Source organism: Pseudorasbora parva, chromosome 1 (genome assembly GCF_024679245.1).
Source record: "Pseudorasbora parva isolate DD20220531a chromosome 1, ASM2467924v1, whole genome shotgun sequence".
In the NCBI taxonomy this organism is placed as follows: Eukaryota; Metazoa; Chordata; class Actinopteri; order Cypriniformes; family Gobionidae; genus Pseudorasbora; species Pseudorasbora parva.
The window spans coordinates 61464003-61484439 of record NC_090172.1 but is presented as its reverse complement, the minus strand read 5'-3'; the positions used below and the strand labels follow the sequence as shown (position 1 = coordinate 61484439).

The window sequence follows — 20437 nt, the reverse complement described above, 5'->3', positions numbered from 1 at the left end:
AAATGAACCAATAATGAGATAACAAGGGGGGTGAGATCTCGACAAAAGACAGGAGCACATGCCTGAATAACAAAACACCACACGAGACAGGACAGGCATGTGACATCCAATGCATTAGGGTGCATAAAAAAGCATAATTGCGGCATTAAAAAAACGTATAAATTATAAAGCATTACGCATTAAAGGGGTGCGTCATGCGATTTTACTTTTTTAACTTAAGTTAGTGTGTAATGTCGCTGTTTGAGCATAAACAGTATCTGCAAAGTTACAGCGCTGAAAGTTCAATGCAAACGGAGATATTTTAAAGTTACGGCAGTTTATTGCCCACAAAAGCGGCCGGTTTGGACTACAACGAGCTTCTTCCTGGGTTGGTGACATCATAAACCCTCACTACTCTCCGCAGATGTGACTTCTGCCCGTAATGGGAAGGGGCGTGACGTTTCCATGACAACCTGGCTGTGCTTGGCACTTCAGCCAATAAAAATAAAGGAAACTACATTTGGCCATCTAACCAATCTAAGACCATTGCGTTTTTCAGAGGGATGGGCTTCATAGAAGCAGGAAGCAAACGAGCCGTTCAGAGGACAGTGGAGACAGCGGTGTGGAGTAAAGGGAGAATAGAAGAATAAATACAGCGTTAAAAAAAGAAGTATTAAGACATGTTATACTGCACCCCATAAACACAACCAAGCCTAGAAAAAAGGTGCACTATGTAGTATTTTTGCAGTAAAATAAACAAAAACCGGCCAGTTATATATTTTGTTCAGTTGAGTATTTCCAATATCCCAAATGTTTCCAACTATTTGTAAATTGTGAGAAAATTGCTACACTGTAAAAAATTATTTAGAAAAAAAGTTACCTGGTTGCCTTAAAATTTTGAGTTCATTGAAATTAAAATTTTGAGTTAATACAATGAACATTTTTGGAGATTCGACAACCTTTATGAAAATATTATTAAAAGATTTTGTAAGCATATTGGGTAATTGTGTGTGTTTTATTTCTGATGACGCAGTGAAACATGCCAAATTTTTTCATGATTTATCACATTTTTTATGTGGTTCAGATACAATAATATTTTGAGTTTCTATTTATTAAACAAATTTCCTTCATTGTATCAACTCAAATTTTTAAGTTCAATAAACACAACATTTTAAGGCAACCAGGTTACTTACTTTTTTAAGTTAAATCAACAAAAAAAATGTACAGTGTATTTTAACTCAGGACCGGGACGTGTCAGCATAGCGTTTGAGGAGTCGCCTGTCAGTCGGGTCATATCTGCGTTACGCTCGGTTTTATTCTGCAGAAGCGCTTTACTCTTAGCAGTGTGAACATGTCACAGCAGCGCCGAGCGCACGCACAGAGTAACGTCATAACATCATTTTAAACACACTTAAATGTATCTAATATGATAAACAGAGCTGCTTTACCTCATAATCATAACCGGAAAAGAGGAAGTGCGCGCACCCGACGACTCTGTCCCGTCCCGTCATAATAAAAGTCCCGCTGCTCGCGAGCCGTGTGTGTGTGTGTGTGTGTGTGTGTGTGTGTGTGTGTGTAACAATCTCTCCAGCGGCCGTGCTCAGCTCCTCAACACTCGGTCCTGCTCTGCTTCACACTACAGTAACGTTAATAACCGCATCCATCAACATGATTTCTGCCCGAGTCCTATTTCCCACCGGCTGTGAGGTGAAGACCACATGTCCCAGGATACTGCGCTCACACTTGGCGTCATCAAACTACACCTTTGTTTAGAATAGGCGCCATCCAGTGGACGGAAAGTTGCATAGTGCACCTTTAAGTGTTACAGTTTGTTTGCCATAGCAACAAGCCTGATTACTTTGACAAGCTGAATTTAACTTTATGCAAATGAGCACCGATTCAGCGTGAGATACAGATCTGACCGGATAACACAGTTTGACCAAAATGACAGGGCAGTATATTTTGTGTCCTGGCTCATGCATGATTGCTTCTTGAGGACACGTCTCCAGAGTCAGCTACAGTATCACGCTTTTATCCTCGAGCTTAGCCTCTTTAGGACTGACCCTGTCCTTGTATGGCTTAATAAACGGCCCTGTGGCTGTTGTTGGAGAGGATGTATCGGTTTCTGCCTCCTGTCACTGCGGTGCGGGGAAACATCCACCTTATTCAGGCATGGAGATGGCCAGAGGCGCAGCAGGCCGCTCTCGGCACTAATTACGGCGGAGGATAAGGGCACTGGAGCGAGTGGAGATTGTGGCGTGCTGCTTTTTTTAACCTCTTGCTGCTGAAGTAGAGTTCTTCGAAAAGGGGAGGAGAGAACGAACACTGAAGATGGAGAAAAATTTGATGGTTGGATGATTTGTTTCTGTGTGTGTGTGTGTGTGTGTGTGTGTGTGTGTGTGTGTGCCTGCATGTTTGCCAAGCATGTGACGATGAAATGTATTCCCTTTAAAGATACAATTTACACATATATATCAAAATTCTGTCATTTACTCACTCATGTCCATATGACTTTCATTTTTCATTTTCATTTTTGGTCTGAGTTTGTAATGGTGGGCAGAGCAGTGTTACATTAAGACTGTAAGAGAAATAGTGAGGCAAGTGAGCCTGACATATACATTTCATCCGTCATTAATAGGGTACTAAAGCAATTATAAGTGAGCTTACCAACAAAGCAAAGGTTTATGAACAATATTTTTGACTGATTTTCTAATCTTTGAAAATTTGTTGTGGCACACTTAAGACAATAGTGCACTTTAAGCTACACTGTGTAACTTTTTTAGTTTATTCTTAGCTAAAAACACGTAGTTCCTTCAAAAATATATGTGCTCATTAATGTATATTTACTTCTTTCAAGTAATAAAGTATTCTCGTAAGTTTATAATATGCCATTGAAAACACATACGGGTGAGGGGTTCGAATGCCGGTCGCCATGTTGCCCCTCCATCTTGAAAGTACATTAGCCAAAGAGGGACACACCCGTAAATTCAAGCTTTGCCTTTCGCGTTTTAACACTCGATGGCACCGTGTCGAATGTGAAGAGGGGGATTGCCATGTTAATCTTGGACTAATCGGCCACCGTAGGAGTTAAAACGAAATCAGTATTGAGAGGAACAGAAACTATTGTTCACTGGATGGTCATATACCTTTACACCGCTAGATGGGGGAAAATATCACACAGTGGTGCTTTAAAAAATATGTTAAAAAATAAAATGATTTCAGCCGAAGTGACCTGTTGTTCTCTTTTTATATTGGCCCTTTTTACCTCTCATAATTTTAAAACAATCACTTTTTCACATTTAAAGTGTATATGCATATTTAAGAGACCCATGCTAATATATATATAGATATATTTAATATAATTAGATCTCATGCATAGCTTATTTGAGTCATTTACCAAAGCGTGGCCTATTTTATCTGACTTTACACTACCAGCTTACCTCTGGACTGACGGACGAATGTGAGGAAGTGATAACGTGTACCTGCGACGGACCGAATGGGGTCAGGAATTATATTTATATATATTTTAAACATTTTATATACACTGTAAAAAAATATTTTAAAAATGAGTTACCTGGTTGCCGTAAACATTTGAGTTAATACAATGAACATGTTTGAGAATAAACATTAAAAAATCGAACCTTTAATAAAATATTATTAAAATATTTTGTAATTGTGTGTGTTTTGTTTGTGAGGACGTAGTGAAACCAAATTGTGCTTTTTTTATGATTCATCAATATTTTTTATGTGGTTCAGATGCAATAATATTTTGAGTTTCTATTTATGAAACCAATTTCCAAAATCAAGCTTAAAATTTTAAGGCAACCAGGCTACTTATACTTTTTAAGTTTAAGTCCTTTTTAAGCCATTTTTTTTTTTTTTTTTACAGTGTAGGTAAAAATCTCTGTCATGATCTTTTTGTCCGTCTCTCTCTCTCTCTCTCTCTCTCTCTCTCTCTCTCTCTCTCTCTCTCTCTCTCTCTCTCTCTCTCTCTCTCTCTCTCTCTCTCTCTCTCTCTCTCTCTCTCTCTCTCTTACTTCACTGTGCGTTGGCTACAAATACCTTTCTTTCCAAGTTTAATGATACGGTTTTACCTGAATGTTCTCTTTGTAAGGCTTCTGATACTGTATTTCATCTATTTTGTGAGTGTCCAAGGCTGGTTTCACTGTTTGCACTTTTGGAAAGATTAATTATGAAATTGGGATTTTCTTTTACAAATAACCTTTTTATTTTTGGTTGTAAGTACAAACAGGTGTGGCGTGAACAGTGTGTGCTTGCCAACTTTTTAATGGGTCAAGCCAAGTTACCAATTAGCAGTTAGCAAGTTAACTCACATACTGATATTGCACTGCACTTTATTCTTGTGTTCATGTAACTACTCATTATAATGCTGTTTGCACATTACACTCCTGCACTTCTGTTATCCACAGATTTATTTTTATAGTCTCCAGTTTACTTTATCTCACTTATTTTATTCCACATCTCTTATTTCTTTTACTTGATTTATTCATAATTCTACATATGTATATATATATAGCACCTTATCCTATTCCTATTTTATCCTATCCCTATTTTATAATTTATTGTGCTTTTTTTGTTAATTGTTATTTGCTGTCCATGGAGCGGACCTGTTTACATTTCACTGCCGGTTGTATTCTGTATAACTGTGTATGTGACAAATAAAACTCTTGAACTTGAACTTGAACTTGAACTTGAACTTGAACAATCTTGAAAACGCATCAATGTAAAAATGCTGGTCAAGATGTTGATTTATTGTCTCTTTTTAAATCACTGGTAGAATTTAGGGTTGCTATTGAGTTTGCATATTATAAACAAACTGATAATGTACCTTATTTTGAAATGAGGTGGGAAGTGAGAGAGGCTTTAGTAACAATGAACTTGAGTTTGGAAACATGGTTTTTAATTGGTAACTTTTTTGGTGTGCATCATTAGGTGTCTTGTATATTAAGATTGTAATGTTTTGAAAAATGGTGTAAATTAAAAGGGTGTTAAAAGTCAAAAAGTCTCTCTCTCTCTCTCTCTCTCTCTCTCTCTCTCTCTCTCTCTCTCTCTCCTCTAGCGACATCTAGCGGATGTAAAGTGAAATGCACGCGCTGTAAACGCGCCTGATCACGTGGGCTGCGTCTTCAACACTTCCACTCGTGATTTATTTCTGTCTCATTTATTATGAGAAGTCACATATTTCAGTGTTTGTACGTTCACGTGTTCCTTTCTTTTATATAAAATTAGCCATTCATTTTATATTTAGCATACTAAAATAAAAGCATGGTCATGGCAAAACTCTAAGCGATCAGTTATTTTTGTTTTATTATTTGATTTTATATTTTTGTGCAAAATATTTGATTTTTATTATTATTATTATTATTATTATTATTATTATTATTATTATTATTATTTTATTTCGACTTGATTTGGCTGAGCTAGGCTTTGGGTGCGCGCGCGTAGTGGCAGAAGAGTTTGTGTCGCGTGGGGAAAGTTGCGCGAGGATCTCCAGTGCGCGTGAATCACAATGTGATAAACACGGAGGATCGGTTAATGTTACCAAACTCACCGAATCACACGAACGAGGACCATCTCATTAGATCAAACACACACCATCACAACACCCGGTGCTTCCGAACGGATCAAACGACGCGCGCCTGAGGATGGACGCGAAGGTGAAGAACTATTAACGGAGAAGGTAAAGTTACTCTTTCATCCACAGTCTTTTCCTGGCACTAATCGAAAAATATCGCCGTATTACAATGCTTTGTACATGTGCAATGCTAATACATTGTTTTAATACAGCCTGCTACATTCCTTGATATTATTCGATGTCTTGTATCTATCTTTACCATGTTGGTCATCATTTAGTACCATGGTATTATGATATGGCACCATAGTATTTCCAAGATAGATAGATAGATAGATAGATAGATAGATAGATAGATAGATAGATAGATAGATAGATAGATAGATAGATAGATAGATAGATAGATAGATAGATAGATAGATAGATAGATAGATAGATAGATAGATAGATAGATAGATACTAACAAAAAAAGTACTTTATACCATGATGGCACTGTACATATGATCTTTTAGAAACCTACCATGCTACAAAAAACCTCATAATACCACATTATTCCTATCTGATAACATCAGTGTCTGATCCTTCCTCGGTATTTTCAAGAATAAAGTGTTGGACATGGAAAAGTATGCAACTTAAAAGTATCTCCACGCTTTTTTTCGGATGTGTACCATGGTAATACCATGTTATATTTTAAAGACACTTATGGGGTACCATGGTATAGCCTAGAGATTATTGTATACCACTGTATTGTGGTACATTTTTTTTTTAAAAAAAAGCTACTTTTAAAGCTCGTCATATTTACATACAAAGCTTGTGAATCACAGTATTAGATGTTTGTTTGCCAAACTGATTTGTTAAGTACAAATTCTTTCGATACATCTTCTAAACTTATAAGATATATGATATGGTTTGATACAGGTGGGATCAGAGGCAGTCCTCTTGATTTATGGTCTTTGAAAAGATTGATTTCTAAAGTCGAGTCAATCTTTACTTCAGTTGTGCTTTAATATATATATATATATATATAATCTTTCGTTTGGAAACCTTCCTTTTTTTAGTATGTACAGTAGGTTTGTTGCCTGGTGGTACTTAGAGAGAAAAACCACCACAGCTCTGAGCATCTTTGGCTGCGGGGGTGGCAGTGTGAAAAGTGTGTGGTGAGCCTCCTGGGAACACACACACACACACACACACATACACACACACATGCAAGCAGTCTGTTCACACTTGCAATGGCTTTGTTCGAAGCACTTTGACTGATGGATGAAACTCATCTTATTTTTCCAGTGCAATAATAACCAGTCTATTAGAGTGATGTCATTTGTGTTGTCATGTCATAATTTCTCATTGTGAGCACTATATATTTACATATATCCTGTCTGTCACTGATATACCCTGCATGCATAACGCCCTCACCATTATTCGTTTTTGTTTTGGGGTTTTTGTGTGCAAACCTTCAATGTAGAACTCTTTTTCTCTCTCTTTTGTTCTTGTTGAATGCAATTTTATTAAATTAGCAAGCAAAAACAGGATGACACTGGCAATGCCGATGATCATAATTCCTAGAGGAAGCATGTAATTTAAATTTCCCTATTTTGCTATTTTAAAGGTTTACAAAAAACAAAACAAAAATCCCTAATTTTCTCATAATATCTAGCCTGGGAAAACCCAGACAACTTCCGGCATATTTAGATTTGCTCTGTAAGTAGTCTGGCAAAGAGCTCATTCAAGCCCATGTCTAATCCGTCGAAATCGCGGCACCAATCAGACACGTCGGGGCTTTACACGATGACGACAGCGCAGCGACGGGGAAGCAGATTTTGTACTTTACTAAGATGGATGCCGCCGCGGAACATCACTCGCTCTAATCAGCGATCGCGTCTGTTTTAAGCCATTTAAACTTTTCCTTTTCGTTAAAACCCGAGCAAAGAACAACACTCGGCTCAGATGTGGATTACACCGGCTACTGAGATGAGGAGGAGGAGGAGTGTGATCATGTGCTCTCACACACACACACACACCTCTGGATCTGGCCTTTCTGTGGTTATTTCCTCACACTAGATCTGGTAATCATGTAAATAATTGTAAATAAATATCTAGCGTAACTATGCTCAAGTCTGAAAACGTTCTAACACATCTGAAATGTCTGAATTTGAATAAAGTTTGAGACAATTTTCCAAAGACTCCTGAATATTATTTTATTTTCAAAATATTGCAAATCGCGTTCTAATCGCGAAACAAATGCCTTACAGCGGGGCGAATGCGATCAGAGCTCGATGTTTTCTGTTCGACCGTCAATCCGAGATGTTTCAGTCGGTCTGAGATGCTTTTAGGTTTCCCAAATTTGTCAAAAATGTTGATGGAGTGGCGGTGGACTCTATTATCAGCTATTATCATATTTCTTTTACAACAACGGCAAGAGTCGTCAGACGCCATTGCAACACCTTCCTGGAAATCACAAATTGTGCCAAGAAGCATTTGAGCGACATCCGTTGGTGACGCCCCTTTGGAAATGACTTCTCTATGAAGCTTTGCCAGCTTTGCCAGTTCATTCAGTTTAAACCCCGCCTTTCTGAGAGCTTTCTCTGCTCTGATTGGTCAGGACAACCCAGTCTGTTTTGATTGGTCGACTGCTTACAGTGCATGTCGGAAACGAAACAGCGCATCTCATTAGCATATCTAAATTTCAGCTCTTCCTCAGCACTCGATACACAGTGTATGGCGACGATGGCGTCGTTTTACCGTATCAATCTCATCCTTTGGAAGTGCTTTCGCAGCTCTTCGACATGTAAATCTTACTATCTCAGCTGCAACTACATAGCCTGACAAGCCAGACCTACATCAAGATGTTTGGTCTGGAAACTCACCATTGACAGCTCAATCTGAGGGGCGGATAAACGGTTGTCTTTCAAACTCCCTCTGCACGCGATAGGATAGCGCTACACCAACCAGAGCAACGACGGTGAAGCAGAGCTCGCTGACTGATTAAACATTCACCGTATCCGGTCGGCTAAACTCAGAACACATCTTCCCTTTTTAAGAATGACTTCAGTGCCGTTCTTTGTTCTTTTCTCAGAGAAAAGCTTAACTCAAAGTCTTCCAGAGTCGCGGTCAAAGCTGATTTGAAAGACCGCCGCCGTTCGCCAGTTTCTGTGTTTACTAGAAGCACGCAAACGCAACTCTGCCGTCATTATGTTAAGCCCCGCCCACCGACTCTATACACGATGTGATTGGCCCGACCAGAGTTTGGTTTTTACAGCTCAGAAGGGTAATGAGCTAGACGACACTCACGGCAGATTAGATTTGCTGCCGCTAGGGTGCGTCTAGATTTCTAGGCTAGCAACTACAGTGTTTGAGGGCGGAGCAGCCAATGAAAACCATAGGCTGGCATTATGCGGGTACCCGCATAAAAGTGGCTAAAACGGGTGGATTGTGACATTTATAAAATTCTCAGGTGGGGATGTGGGTGGATAATTAACTCTGTGCAGGCGGGTATTAGCGCGGATGAAAAATATGTGCAATATCTCTGTGGCGAGGTGGACGAGCGGGAGAGCGAGACTGGGGTGTGATGGCGAATGAGTGTCACCTGCGAGCCACACCGGTCTCGAGTCGTCATGAGGGAGCTCGGAGGCATATGAGGACAAGCGAAGGACGAAAGAGGACCAGGCCTGGATTTGATGTTGAGTTGTGTTTATGTTTTATTATCTGTGTGCATCAGTTGTCCGTGAGGGGCTGCCCACGTTACTTTCATTTTTTTGGGTTAAAGTCTTTCAAAAGTTCGCCGGTTCCCGCCTCCTTCTTCCCCCCGAACACTGTATTACATCTACAATGTCCAAGTTTCCATTACACATACACAACAACGATACGGCATTTGACCCATCACGTCACCACCACTGCGACTTTAGTTGATGCCTCTCGTAGCCCAGTTGGAGCGAGCGTTGCAGGAGTAGCAATTGATGAAGTAAAAGTAAAGCTGGTGAGTGAATCTAAAATTGTTGACAATGAGTCTTTAAAGGCACTTTAGCCTGTTTCATTAGCCATTCATGACACTGTTGATGTTGAGAGAGGTGCCTGATAAAAAATAAAGCATTTATATTGGAATGATTTTATTAACCAAATATTAACAGGTCTGGGCGGGTGCGGATTTAATTTTGATATTTTCATGAGTCACGGGTCAGATCTGGTGCTGAACCTTGTGGGTACGGGCGGGGGCGGGTCTCCAAAAGAAGGAACCATGCTGGACTCTGAAGCACAGAGCTGTCGTATGGCTTCAGAAACTTCCCCTCGATGTGAGTCGTGTGTTTAGGCGTGATTCACCGCTGCAGAATCAGCACACAACTCGACGATATCAAACTGCTCTTATCCAGCTGTGGATATTTCCCTTATTTCTGCATGTGGAGAGCTCTTCACCAGACCAGTTATATTAGTCATTCACTCGCTCACAGGCCAGAACTTTCCATTACTGTGGGCTCCTCGACTTAACTGTAGTGATGCATTATTTCAGTTTTGATTGTGCGGGGAAGGCAGATAAAAACTCTATAGCCTAGTGTTAGGGTATAACAGTATATGACCCAAGACCAGTAGTGAAAAATGAAGACCAAGAGTCAGGAGTGTAATTAATTAAAGGAAATGTACTGAAGAATAGTTTGCAGTTTTGTCAGCAGAAGCCAGCTTCAAGTCTCACAAGCAGTTCGTAGGCCGCGCTCCCTTTCTTCCTGTCTCGTCGCCTCGCCCTATCGTACATACAATTGTCCAACATGGCATCATGACTTTGCGTAAACATACACACCACTTTGTAAACCCAAGTGGCGTGTTATCTGTACGCATTTTGAGCTTTGTCTACGACGTGTGATCCCGCGTGACTGTCTACGCCGAAATGAACCATTATGTGTGTGTGTGTGTGTGTGTCCACAATGTAAATGGATTTATAAACATACAAAATTATGTTTTTTTGAACATCTAAAAATGCAGAATTTTTCTTGTGGTGGTATGTTTAGGGGCAGGGGGAGTGTGTGTGTGTGTGTGTGTGTGTATGTGTGTGAGTGTGATGGGTAGGTTTAGGGGTAGGGGCAGTGTAGGGGGATAGAATGAAACAACGTTGATAAACAAGCTAAAAAGCGATTATGCGTCTTGATAGCACACCAAAATGGCATAAGAATTGAAGAATTGAATCTCATTTCATGAGATCAGTCTGAATTGTCTATCCACATCATTACTAGCCTAGAAATATAGACGCACACTAGCGGCAGCAAATTTAATTTGCAGCCAGGGTAGTCTAGCAACTCTCCGTTGGATTGTGAGCTGTAAAAACCAAACTCTGGTCAGACCAATCACATTTTGTATAGAGTCGGTGGGCGGAGCTTAACATAATTACAGCAGAGCCGTGACGGTTCTGAGAGGGTCTTTCGAAATGGCTTTGGCCGCAACTTTGGAAGACTTTTGGAGTTAAGCTTTTCTTTGAGAAAAGGCCTAAAAAAATGGCTAAAAAGGGAAGATGTGTATATGGCGAAAGTTTAATCAGTCAGCGAGCTCTGCTTCACCTTCGTTGCTCTGGTTGGTGTAGCGCTATCCTATCACGTGCAGAGGGAGTTTGAAAGACAACCGTTTATCCGCCCCTCAGATTGAGCTGTCAATGGTGAGTTTCCAGACCAAACATCTTGATGTGCGTCTGGTTTGATGTGCGTCTGGTTTGATGTGCGTCTGGTTTGTCAGGCTACATCATTACTGCAAGGTAGATGATTCTGATTGGCTCAGAGAAAATGCACAGTCATGGTAAATTTCCACACATTCTCAGTTAATCAGATGCGAGTGTCCATAGATCATGTGTTGAAGCTTCCAAACTTCAAGCTTCCAGACCTGGAAGGTCACTACAGGCCTGATGAACCCCAGGAATTAGGCCCATAGTGTCCTTCCAGATCTGGAGCAGGCGCCAGCTTGTCCAGAACAACAAGTCCACTCATCTCTTAGGATGTCCATTCTCAACACTGATCTGTAACACTGAACAAATATACACAGTCTTGCCAAGGTTGGAGCTGATTAAGCTCCAGTGCTGCGTTCCAGTTTGTTTTTATTATGCCCTTCACTCGCGAACTTCCCTCCGTCTCGTTCACTTGGATGTGTGTCATTGCTTAGGTTGCAAGAGTTCCCACTACTGACCGAAACTTTGTAATGAGCTGAACTGGGATGTCCTAATCACCTGGAATCCACTGTGGGGGTGTTTTATTATTTATTTTTTCCTTTTTCCTTTTTTCCTTATATTGTTTAATGCAGCCTTCAATGTGTATATAGGTGTTTGGGTTGTTTTAAATGTTTTTAAAAATAATTAAAATATAGATTTGTTTGTGGTGGGGTAAATTAAATGCAATATGTGGTGACGTCACAATCGTGTTGCATTGTGGTATATGAAGCAGCCTGAAGTAAACATATGAAGTAGACTCGCTCCCTTGGCCAAAATCGAGGGTGCGAGGGTCTGTCCATATAAAGTTCCCGTGTCCACTCTACGACGTGGAACGCACTTCAAAATGGCGGCGGGGATTCCCCCGAGGGGAAGTGCTTAGGGAAGTTTGAAAGTGCGTGTCTAAAAGTGGAGTGGAACATACTGATAACGCGCTTTCTTTCAGTGAGAGGGACAGACGGTAGTACAGGCAATATTCATCTTGACTCTTTAGTGTTTCAGTAAAAGGAAATATAAAATGAATAAAATACAAACCCGGTTCCGAAAAAGTTGGGACACTGTACAAATTGTGAATAAAAAAGGAATGCAATAATTTACAAATCTCATAAACTTATATTTTATTCACAATGGAATATAGATAACATATCAAATGTTGAAAGTGAGACATCTTGAAAGTTCATGCCAAATATTGGCTCTAATTTTGGATTTCATGAGAGACACATTCCAAAAAATTTGGGACAGGTAGCAATAAGAGGCCGGAAAAGTTAAATGTACATATAAGGAACAGCTGGAGGACCAATTTGCTACTTATTAGGTAATTTGGCAACATGATTGGGTTTAAAAAGAGTCTCTCAGAGTGGTAGTGTCTCTCAGAAGGCAAGATGGGCAGAGGATCACCAATTCCCCCAATGCTGCGAAATAGTGGAGCAATATCAGAAAGGAGTTTCTCAGAGAACAATTGCAAAGAGTTTGAAATTTTCATCTTCTACAGTGCGTAATATCATCCAAAGATTCAGAGAATCTGGAACAATCTCTGTGCATAAGGGTCAAGGCCGGAAAGCCATACTGGATGCCCGTGATCTTCAGGCCCTTAGACGGCACAGCATCACATACAGGAATGCTACTGTAATGGAAATCACAACATGGGCAATCCCTTGCCTGACTGCATTGTGCCAAGTGTAAAGTTTGGTGGAGAGGGGATTATGGTGTGGGTTGTTTGTCAAGGGTTGGGATTGGCCCCTTAGTTCTAGTGGAAGGAGCTCTTAAAGGGTAACTAAACCCCTGTTCACAGCCTAACTCCGCCCTCTGGCAATATTTGAAAAATGCTGCAAAAGTGGGCAGAGCCCAGCGGAGACAGAGGGGACGAGACGAGGGCGGGGATGAGCGGGGGGGCACCTGAGACCCGTAGTGACAACTTGTTTGACAGTTGTCAGACTCGCAAAGATGGATAGTGACTGGAGTGAGGACAGTAGTTTTGCAACAGAGCAGTCATCTAAACTAGAGGACTTTTCTCCACCACCTTCACCTGAAGTGGACTGGAGGAGGGTGAAATGTCTGTAGACACAGAGTTTGTAGGCTCAAACTGCTTTAACTCCCGATGCCGACGATGCTTTCATTCATTCATTCATTCATTCATGCTAGCGAAGCAGCAGCGCAAGAGAGAATGAGATCACTAATCTATGAACACTGAACAGCCATATCCTTATACTGAATGCCACTAAAAAAGCGCAGGACCAATAAGTTCAAACCTAATAGCCTATTACAACAGATTTCCTCATATTAAATATTCCTCATGCATTAAATAAAAGTTAGACTACATACGCCAGCAGTCTAGCACGTTACGGATTTGTTGTTTGTTACCACGGCAACCATTTGCGTGTCAGGGTTTGTCTGAAAGCGTCTGAGGTATGAAAATGATCTGTAGACATGACAGGCGGCAAACATATCAGAAGAAAAGCTAAACATGTACTTACAACTGCATTATATATCTGTATTTTCTTCATTAGGATGTTGAAAGCAAGTGAAGAGAACTTCTAACAATGCTACACTAACAACTATGCTAATTAACTAACTAGGCTACACAAATTAATCTAAATAACTATACAAATGGCTGTGCTAACTAGATGATAATATATGCTATCCTGATAATTTTCTATACTCGCAATTACAACTCCTGACTCGCTACAGAGGTTTTGAACTGAAACAGGATGCTTTTATACCAGGGGCGTTGTGAGTTCGCGCCAGGGGCGTGGTAGTGAGCCGTTGGAAGTACAAACCTACGTAATGAAGTACCACAACGTCCAATAGGAAAATTCAACTGCAGTAGCCACCGTTCAACCTTAAGAGGGCAGCACTAAGACGTTTTTACACCATATATTATAGAATTTAAACACTTTAAACCCAACTGTCAAAACATTTACTCGACTCAATGAACAATAATAATAAAGCTCCATTCTTGCAGATCACTAACTAAAAAAAGTTGTTCTAGGGTTTAGTTACCCTTTAATGCTTCAGCATACCAAGACATTTTGGACAATTTAATGCTCTTAACTTTGTGGGAACAGTTTGGGGACAGCCTCTTCCTGTCCCAACATGACTGCACTCCAGTCCACAAAGCAAGGACAGCAGAGATTTATATTACATCTTGTGAATAGGGGCATAATGTGTCCACATTAAGTCGCATGGAAAGAATTTTAGTTGTTTAAACTAATAGTTTAGTTGTTTAGGAGTTAATAGTGAGAGTTGGATCTAAACTAAAGTGTTTATATGTAAAATATTGAGTCTTGTAAATAACAAGATGTTTCATGCCTTTTAGTACCTATATATTATATTAAAACAAATTATATTAACATTACTAAAACTTTAAGGAACTCTAGAGTGAAATGTTATTGCTCAGAGGATGTAGTTTTTCATAGTTTAAGTTCATATTGAGATCTGTTGATTGGTCTTGATATGGTTGAGATTTCTTCTGAAGCTCTGGAGGAAACATGTGATCCTCAGATGACTCAGTTCTCTAATAATCGTCGTTCTCATAGTCCTTCATCTCTGTGTCATGTTTGTTTGCGTGTGTCTGACCGAAAACTTCCGTCATCCTGTTTTAATGAAGGGCATCTTTATCTTCCGGCTCCTCAGTGGGCAGCTGGCATTAGGACCCCTGATTTCACACATCCCACCTCATCTTATCCGTCACTTTAGGCCTGTTTTAGACACAAGCACAATCCGCCACGGCTGCGGTGTGTCAGCGGCTTAAATAGAGTATGACAGCATCTCTGCGCTAATAATGAAAATCCCATTCAGACACATTTCAGTCAAATGACACGCGATCACTGAGAGATGTTAACGGCTAATAGTACTCTTCAACTGAGTCGAATTGAGGCGAGTTTGAGTTGAATTTAAACCGAGGTGAGATGAATTATATTAAAGAGACCATTCACCCTAACATCTTTGAGCTTTATTGGCTTTCAGTGTGAGCAAAAAAGAATGTATATTTTTTTAATAACATGTCTTATCACAGAAAAGAAGTCAAACCAGAGTTAAACAGGTTTGGAATGACATGGGTGAGTAAATGACGACAGTTTTCTTTTTGGGGGGTTGAACTAACCCTCTAAATTGTTAAATTTAACCAAGCTAATGAAATTTATTTAATAAACATTTTTTTATTTTTTAAATCAGCTGACTAAAGTAATCCCTTAACTGATTTTTGACTTAAATGAATTGTGAATTAACAATTAATTAACAATTTCCTTAATAAATTAGTCCATAAAATATAATAAAATAAAAAAGATATAAATAAATACTTATATTAATGCTAAAATTATATATATGCTAAAATGTTAAAATTGATTCTACTCAATATTATTGCATTAAGTCTATAAATAAGGGAAAATGTACACCCAGCCGGTTGTTATCGCAGAATAAACCCCGACAGTGTGATCGCGAAGCGGAGCGTCACTCTGAAGGGGTTTATTCTGCGATAACAACCGGCTGGGTGCACATTATCCCGCTTATTACACGGCTACTAGTCTCAAATAAATTAGACACAAAATATTGTCTTGAGATTAAATATTTTATTAGCTCTTACGCAAAGCTTCCGCAAAGAAAAACAGTTCCATCCTGCTTTAAGCCTTTATCTATCGCTGCTAAATGTTGAAAATGAGCTGAAAGGGTTAGTTCAGCCAAAAATGAAACCAAGCCTATGATTTACTCACCCTCAAGTCATTATAGGTGTATATGACATTCTTCTGTCAGACAAATACAATCAGAGTTATATTTAAAAAGTCCAGGCTAACGTTAATCCCAGCAGTAGTTGTAGCGTTAGCTGTTTTTGAAGTCCATAAAAAATGCAGCTGTCCGTCAAATAACGTGCTCCACACGACTCTGATGGGTTAATAGAGCCTTCTGCTTCGAATCGATGCGTTTGTGTAAGAAAGATATCCATATTTAAAACTTTATAAAGGAAACCTGCCTTGAAGTCTTCCATTGTAAGCCACGGCTACCAGTCAAGATAACTCGTAGTAGCCGGATGAACCCGGATGAGCGGTGGTTATCTGGAAATAACCATAGATATCCATAATAAAGGCTAGATGTCTCGTGCGCGTTGTTGGCCGATGGAGGTTGGCGTCCGCAACTGGCGGCCATCTTGTCAATGGTGCATGCACTTTTAAATAACCATAACTTGCTAAAATTGCGTTTGTTATAAACGTCAGAGATGTAGTTATGACACTTCATACTTATGAATAATTATAACCATGGACTTCAATATGAAAGTAACATTGAACAGAACAGATTGGTGTGATGAATATACACACGCACAAGGTATTTATGTTTAATCAATATATAGGCTACTAAAACTATGTAAAATATCATATATATATATATACACACACACATATACAGCTCTGATTTTTTTCCCCAGAGCTAGCTATAGCTTTATATATAAGTGTGTGTGTGTGTGTGTGTGTGTGTGTGTGTGTGTGTGTGTGTGTGTGTGTGTGTGTGTGTGTGTGTGTGTGTGTGTGTGTGCTTGCGTGTGTGTGTATAAACTTTATAATAAAAATATCACTAATAAAATAAAATAATTTGTATTTAAAAACAAACAAAACCCAACAAAAAAACATGCAAAATAAATTTATTTTAACTTCAAAAACGCAATTTGCTAGGATTTTCTCCCCTACATTGCACTGTGCCTACTTCAGAGATCACTTTTCCCACCTAATTTTGCCTACCATCAAATGCCTTACCTCTTCAGAAAGCTGAGACCCTGTAGTTTCTTAGGAAACGAGCAGAATAATTGTGTGAAGTACTGGCACAGAGTTATAGCGGCTAGAATGTTTTTTTTTACACAAGCTGCACGATTAAGTCGTTTATCAAAACAAAAAAGCTGCAATTTCAACGTGTTAAAGCATCCAGATTTGTAGCCATGTTAATAACGTTTGTAAGAAACCAAACCATTTGTAAATCCGTCAAGATTTCAGCGAGATGAGAGTATTTATGTTCGTACAGATCACTCATCTCACATCAGGCTCCACAGAGCCCGACAGAAAGCTTGCCTGTGACAAGATGGCCGCCGGTGATGACGCTGGTGACTCCGCCGTAAGACATCTAGCCTTTATTATGGATATCTATGGAAATAACATACCGCTGGAATGTGCGATTGACCAATCAGAATCAAGTATTTCACAGAGCCGTGTAATAATATAAAATAGACACAACATTTTTATATACACACACACATAGCCTACCTAAATGTAATTATTTATTTTATATTATATACAAATCTATATATTTTAGCTTGTATAAGTCTAAATATAACGCTAAAACTAGAATATATTTTAATATATATTTTTGTATATTATAAGCATAGACTTTTATTATATACGAAAACGCTTTTTTCCTTTTTTTGTAGTTAATTTTTATTGCATTAAGTCTATAATATAAAATAGACACATTTTATATACACATACATACGTATATGTAATTATTTATTTTATATTATGTACAAATCTATATATTTTAGCTTATATAAGTCTAAATATAGATTTATATAATGCTAAAACTATAGGAAAATTGTAATATATATTTCTGTATATTATAAACATAGACTTAAATTATATGAAAACTCTTTTTTCCCCCTTTTTTGTTGTTGTCATGAACATAATTGTTTGCTGAGACAAAAGCTTTAGGTATAAGATCATATTGTGGAGTGGTTCAGTGTGACATTTGTGCTCGACATGTCCAACATGGCCACACAATATCCTTCTCACAATCGTCCCTGCCACGGATCTCATCCTGAAACTTTCTCCTTCTGAGCTCCATTATTCTGACAGCTGCTTCTGCTCATTTTACAGCTGAGGATACAGCGCTCTCCTCCTCTGCAGGGCTTCCTGTCTTTCCTCTCTTCCTCTATTCTCTCGTTTCTGTCCCTGGAGATGTTTCCCAGCAGGCTTTTGCTGCGACTCGTGTTTGGTCTCCCACACTTTCGGCTTCGTGAAGCCATCTCTGTGTCTCTCTTAGTCCTCATCCTCGCCTTCTCTCCATCGTTGTGCTTGTTACTGGATTAATGTTGAGAGCTGTCTTGCAGAAGTGCAGCAGTTGTCTGACAGACTGTCCTCGTGTCCCTGAAGTTCACTTCTTCGCTTACGCAGTGACCACCTGCTCCACGGCGCGCTCGTTTTATGTTTTCACAGCGTGGCCTCAATAAGTATTTGGATGCTTCATTTGAAGAATGTATTAAATGTAATTGGATTGCAAAAAATCAATCTGAGCCCTTCTCAGAATCCTCCCCTCTGCTGTAACTCTCAAATCTCATTTACAGTCAAACTTCCTTAAAGGGACAGAGCACTCAAAAATTAATATTCTGTTATTTACTCATCTTCATATTGTTGAAAACCTGTATGAGTTTTTTTCCTTCTTCAGAAAATAAATAAACTGATGTTCACTTTGAATTTGAATTTAAACGTGACAGTAAAGACATTTATAATGTTAAAAAAGAGTTACCGTTTTTTAAAACAGTCCATTCCTCAAAGAATAACAACAAAAAAAATCCACAAAAATATGAAGCAGCACAACTGTTTTCAACACTGATAATAATCAGAAATCATAATATTATAATGATTTCTGAAGGATCATGTGACACTGAAGACTGGTGTAATGATGCTGAAAATTCAGCTTTGATCACAGGAATAAATGACATCTTACTCTTCACAGATCAGGCATAACATTATGACCACTGACAGGTGAAGTGAATAACACTGATGATCTCTTCATCGCGGCTCCTGTTAGTGGGTGGGATATATTAGGCAGCAATTGAACATTTTGTCCTCAAAGTTGATGTGTTAGAAGCAGGAGGAATGGGCAAGCGTAAGGATTTGAGCGAGTTTGACAAGGGCCAGATTGTGACGGCTAGACGACTGGGTCAGAGCATCTCCAAAACTGCAGCTCTTGTGGGCTGTTCCCGGTCTGCAGTGGTCAGTCTCTATCAAAAGTGCTCCAAGAGGAACAGTGGAGAACCGGCCACAGGGTCATGAGCGGCCAAGGCTCATTGATGCACGTGGGGAGCGAAAGCTGGCCCGTGTGGTCCGATCAAACAGACGAGCTACTGGAGCTCAAACTGCTCCAGAAGTTAATGCTGGTTCTGATAGAAAGGTGTCAGAATACACAGAGCAGCTCAGTTTGTTGTGTATGGGGCGGCATAACCGCTGACCAGTTAGGTTGCCCATGCTGACCGCTGACCCCACCGAAAGCACCAACAGTGGCACGTGAGCATCAGAACTGGACCACGGAGCAATGGAAAAAGGTAGCCTGGTCTGATGAATCATGTTTTCTTTTACATCACGTGGATGGCCGGGTGCTTTGCTTACCTGGGGAACACATGGCCCCAGGATGCACTATGGGAAGATGGCGAGCCGGCGGAGGCAGTGTGATGCTTTGGGCAATGCTCTGCTGGGAAACGTTGGGTCCTCCATCCATGTGGATGTTACTTTGACACGCTCCACCTACCTAAGCATTGCTGAGACCATGTTCAGCCTTTGATGGAAATGGTATTCTGGCGGCTGTGGCTCTTCCAGCAGGATAATGCTCCTGACACAAAGCACAAATGCTTCAGGAATGATTTGAGGAGCAGAACAACGAGTTTGAGGCGTTGACTTGGCCTCCAAATTCCCCAGATCTCAATCCAATCGAGCATCTGTGGGATGTGCTGAGCAAACAAGTCTGATCCATGGAGGCCCCACCTCGAAAATTATAGGACTTTAAGGGGTGATGAATTGAGAAATCAACTTTCTCTTGAGCTTTTGATAGATAAAAGGTCATGTTAATATAAAAATATCCTGTCAGTTTCAGAGCTGAAAACCTTGTCCTTGTTAGTCAAAGAAAAGCTTGTATTAACACCAGGCCAGGCCCAGCAAACGATCGATCTCAGATCCCTAATTCTGTAGCCCCGTCTGACATGACACAGGCCTACATAGAGCTAAACCGGATCGAACTTTTGAGCAAAAAACACACTGCATAAGCTTCACTCAGATTCCAATATTATGAATGCATGGATGAACTCGTTTCTGTCCGCTGGCGTGGGGAAGACTGCGCGTCTGTTCCTTCATTTCACCACGGATTCCTTTGTAAACAAGAGACTGGATTTGCAGACAGGATGGGTTTACCTGAATGAATTAGGCAATGCACTAATGTGAGTAAAA

General features: G+C 39.8%; 1 protein-coding gene across 2 annotated transcripts in view; it reads left to right on the top strand.

The window, feature by feature from the left end:
- Positions 1 to 5431: 5431 nt before the first annotated feature.
- rin1b (Ras and Rab interactor 1b) overlaps positions 5432 to 20437 on the top strand; it is a 111083-nt gene continuing 96077 nt past the window's right edge. For both annotated transcript variants that reach the window (XM_067447313.1, XM_067447304.1), the window contains exon 1: positions 5432 to 5680. The gene's annotated coding sequence lies outside the window, so the exon portion shown is untranslated. The remainder of the gene's footprint in view (positions 5681 to 20437) is intronic.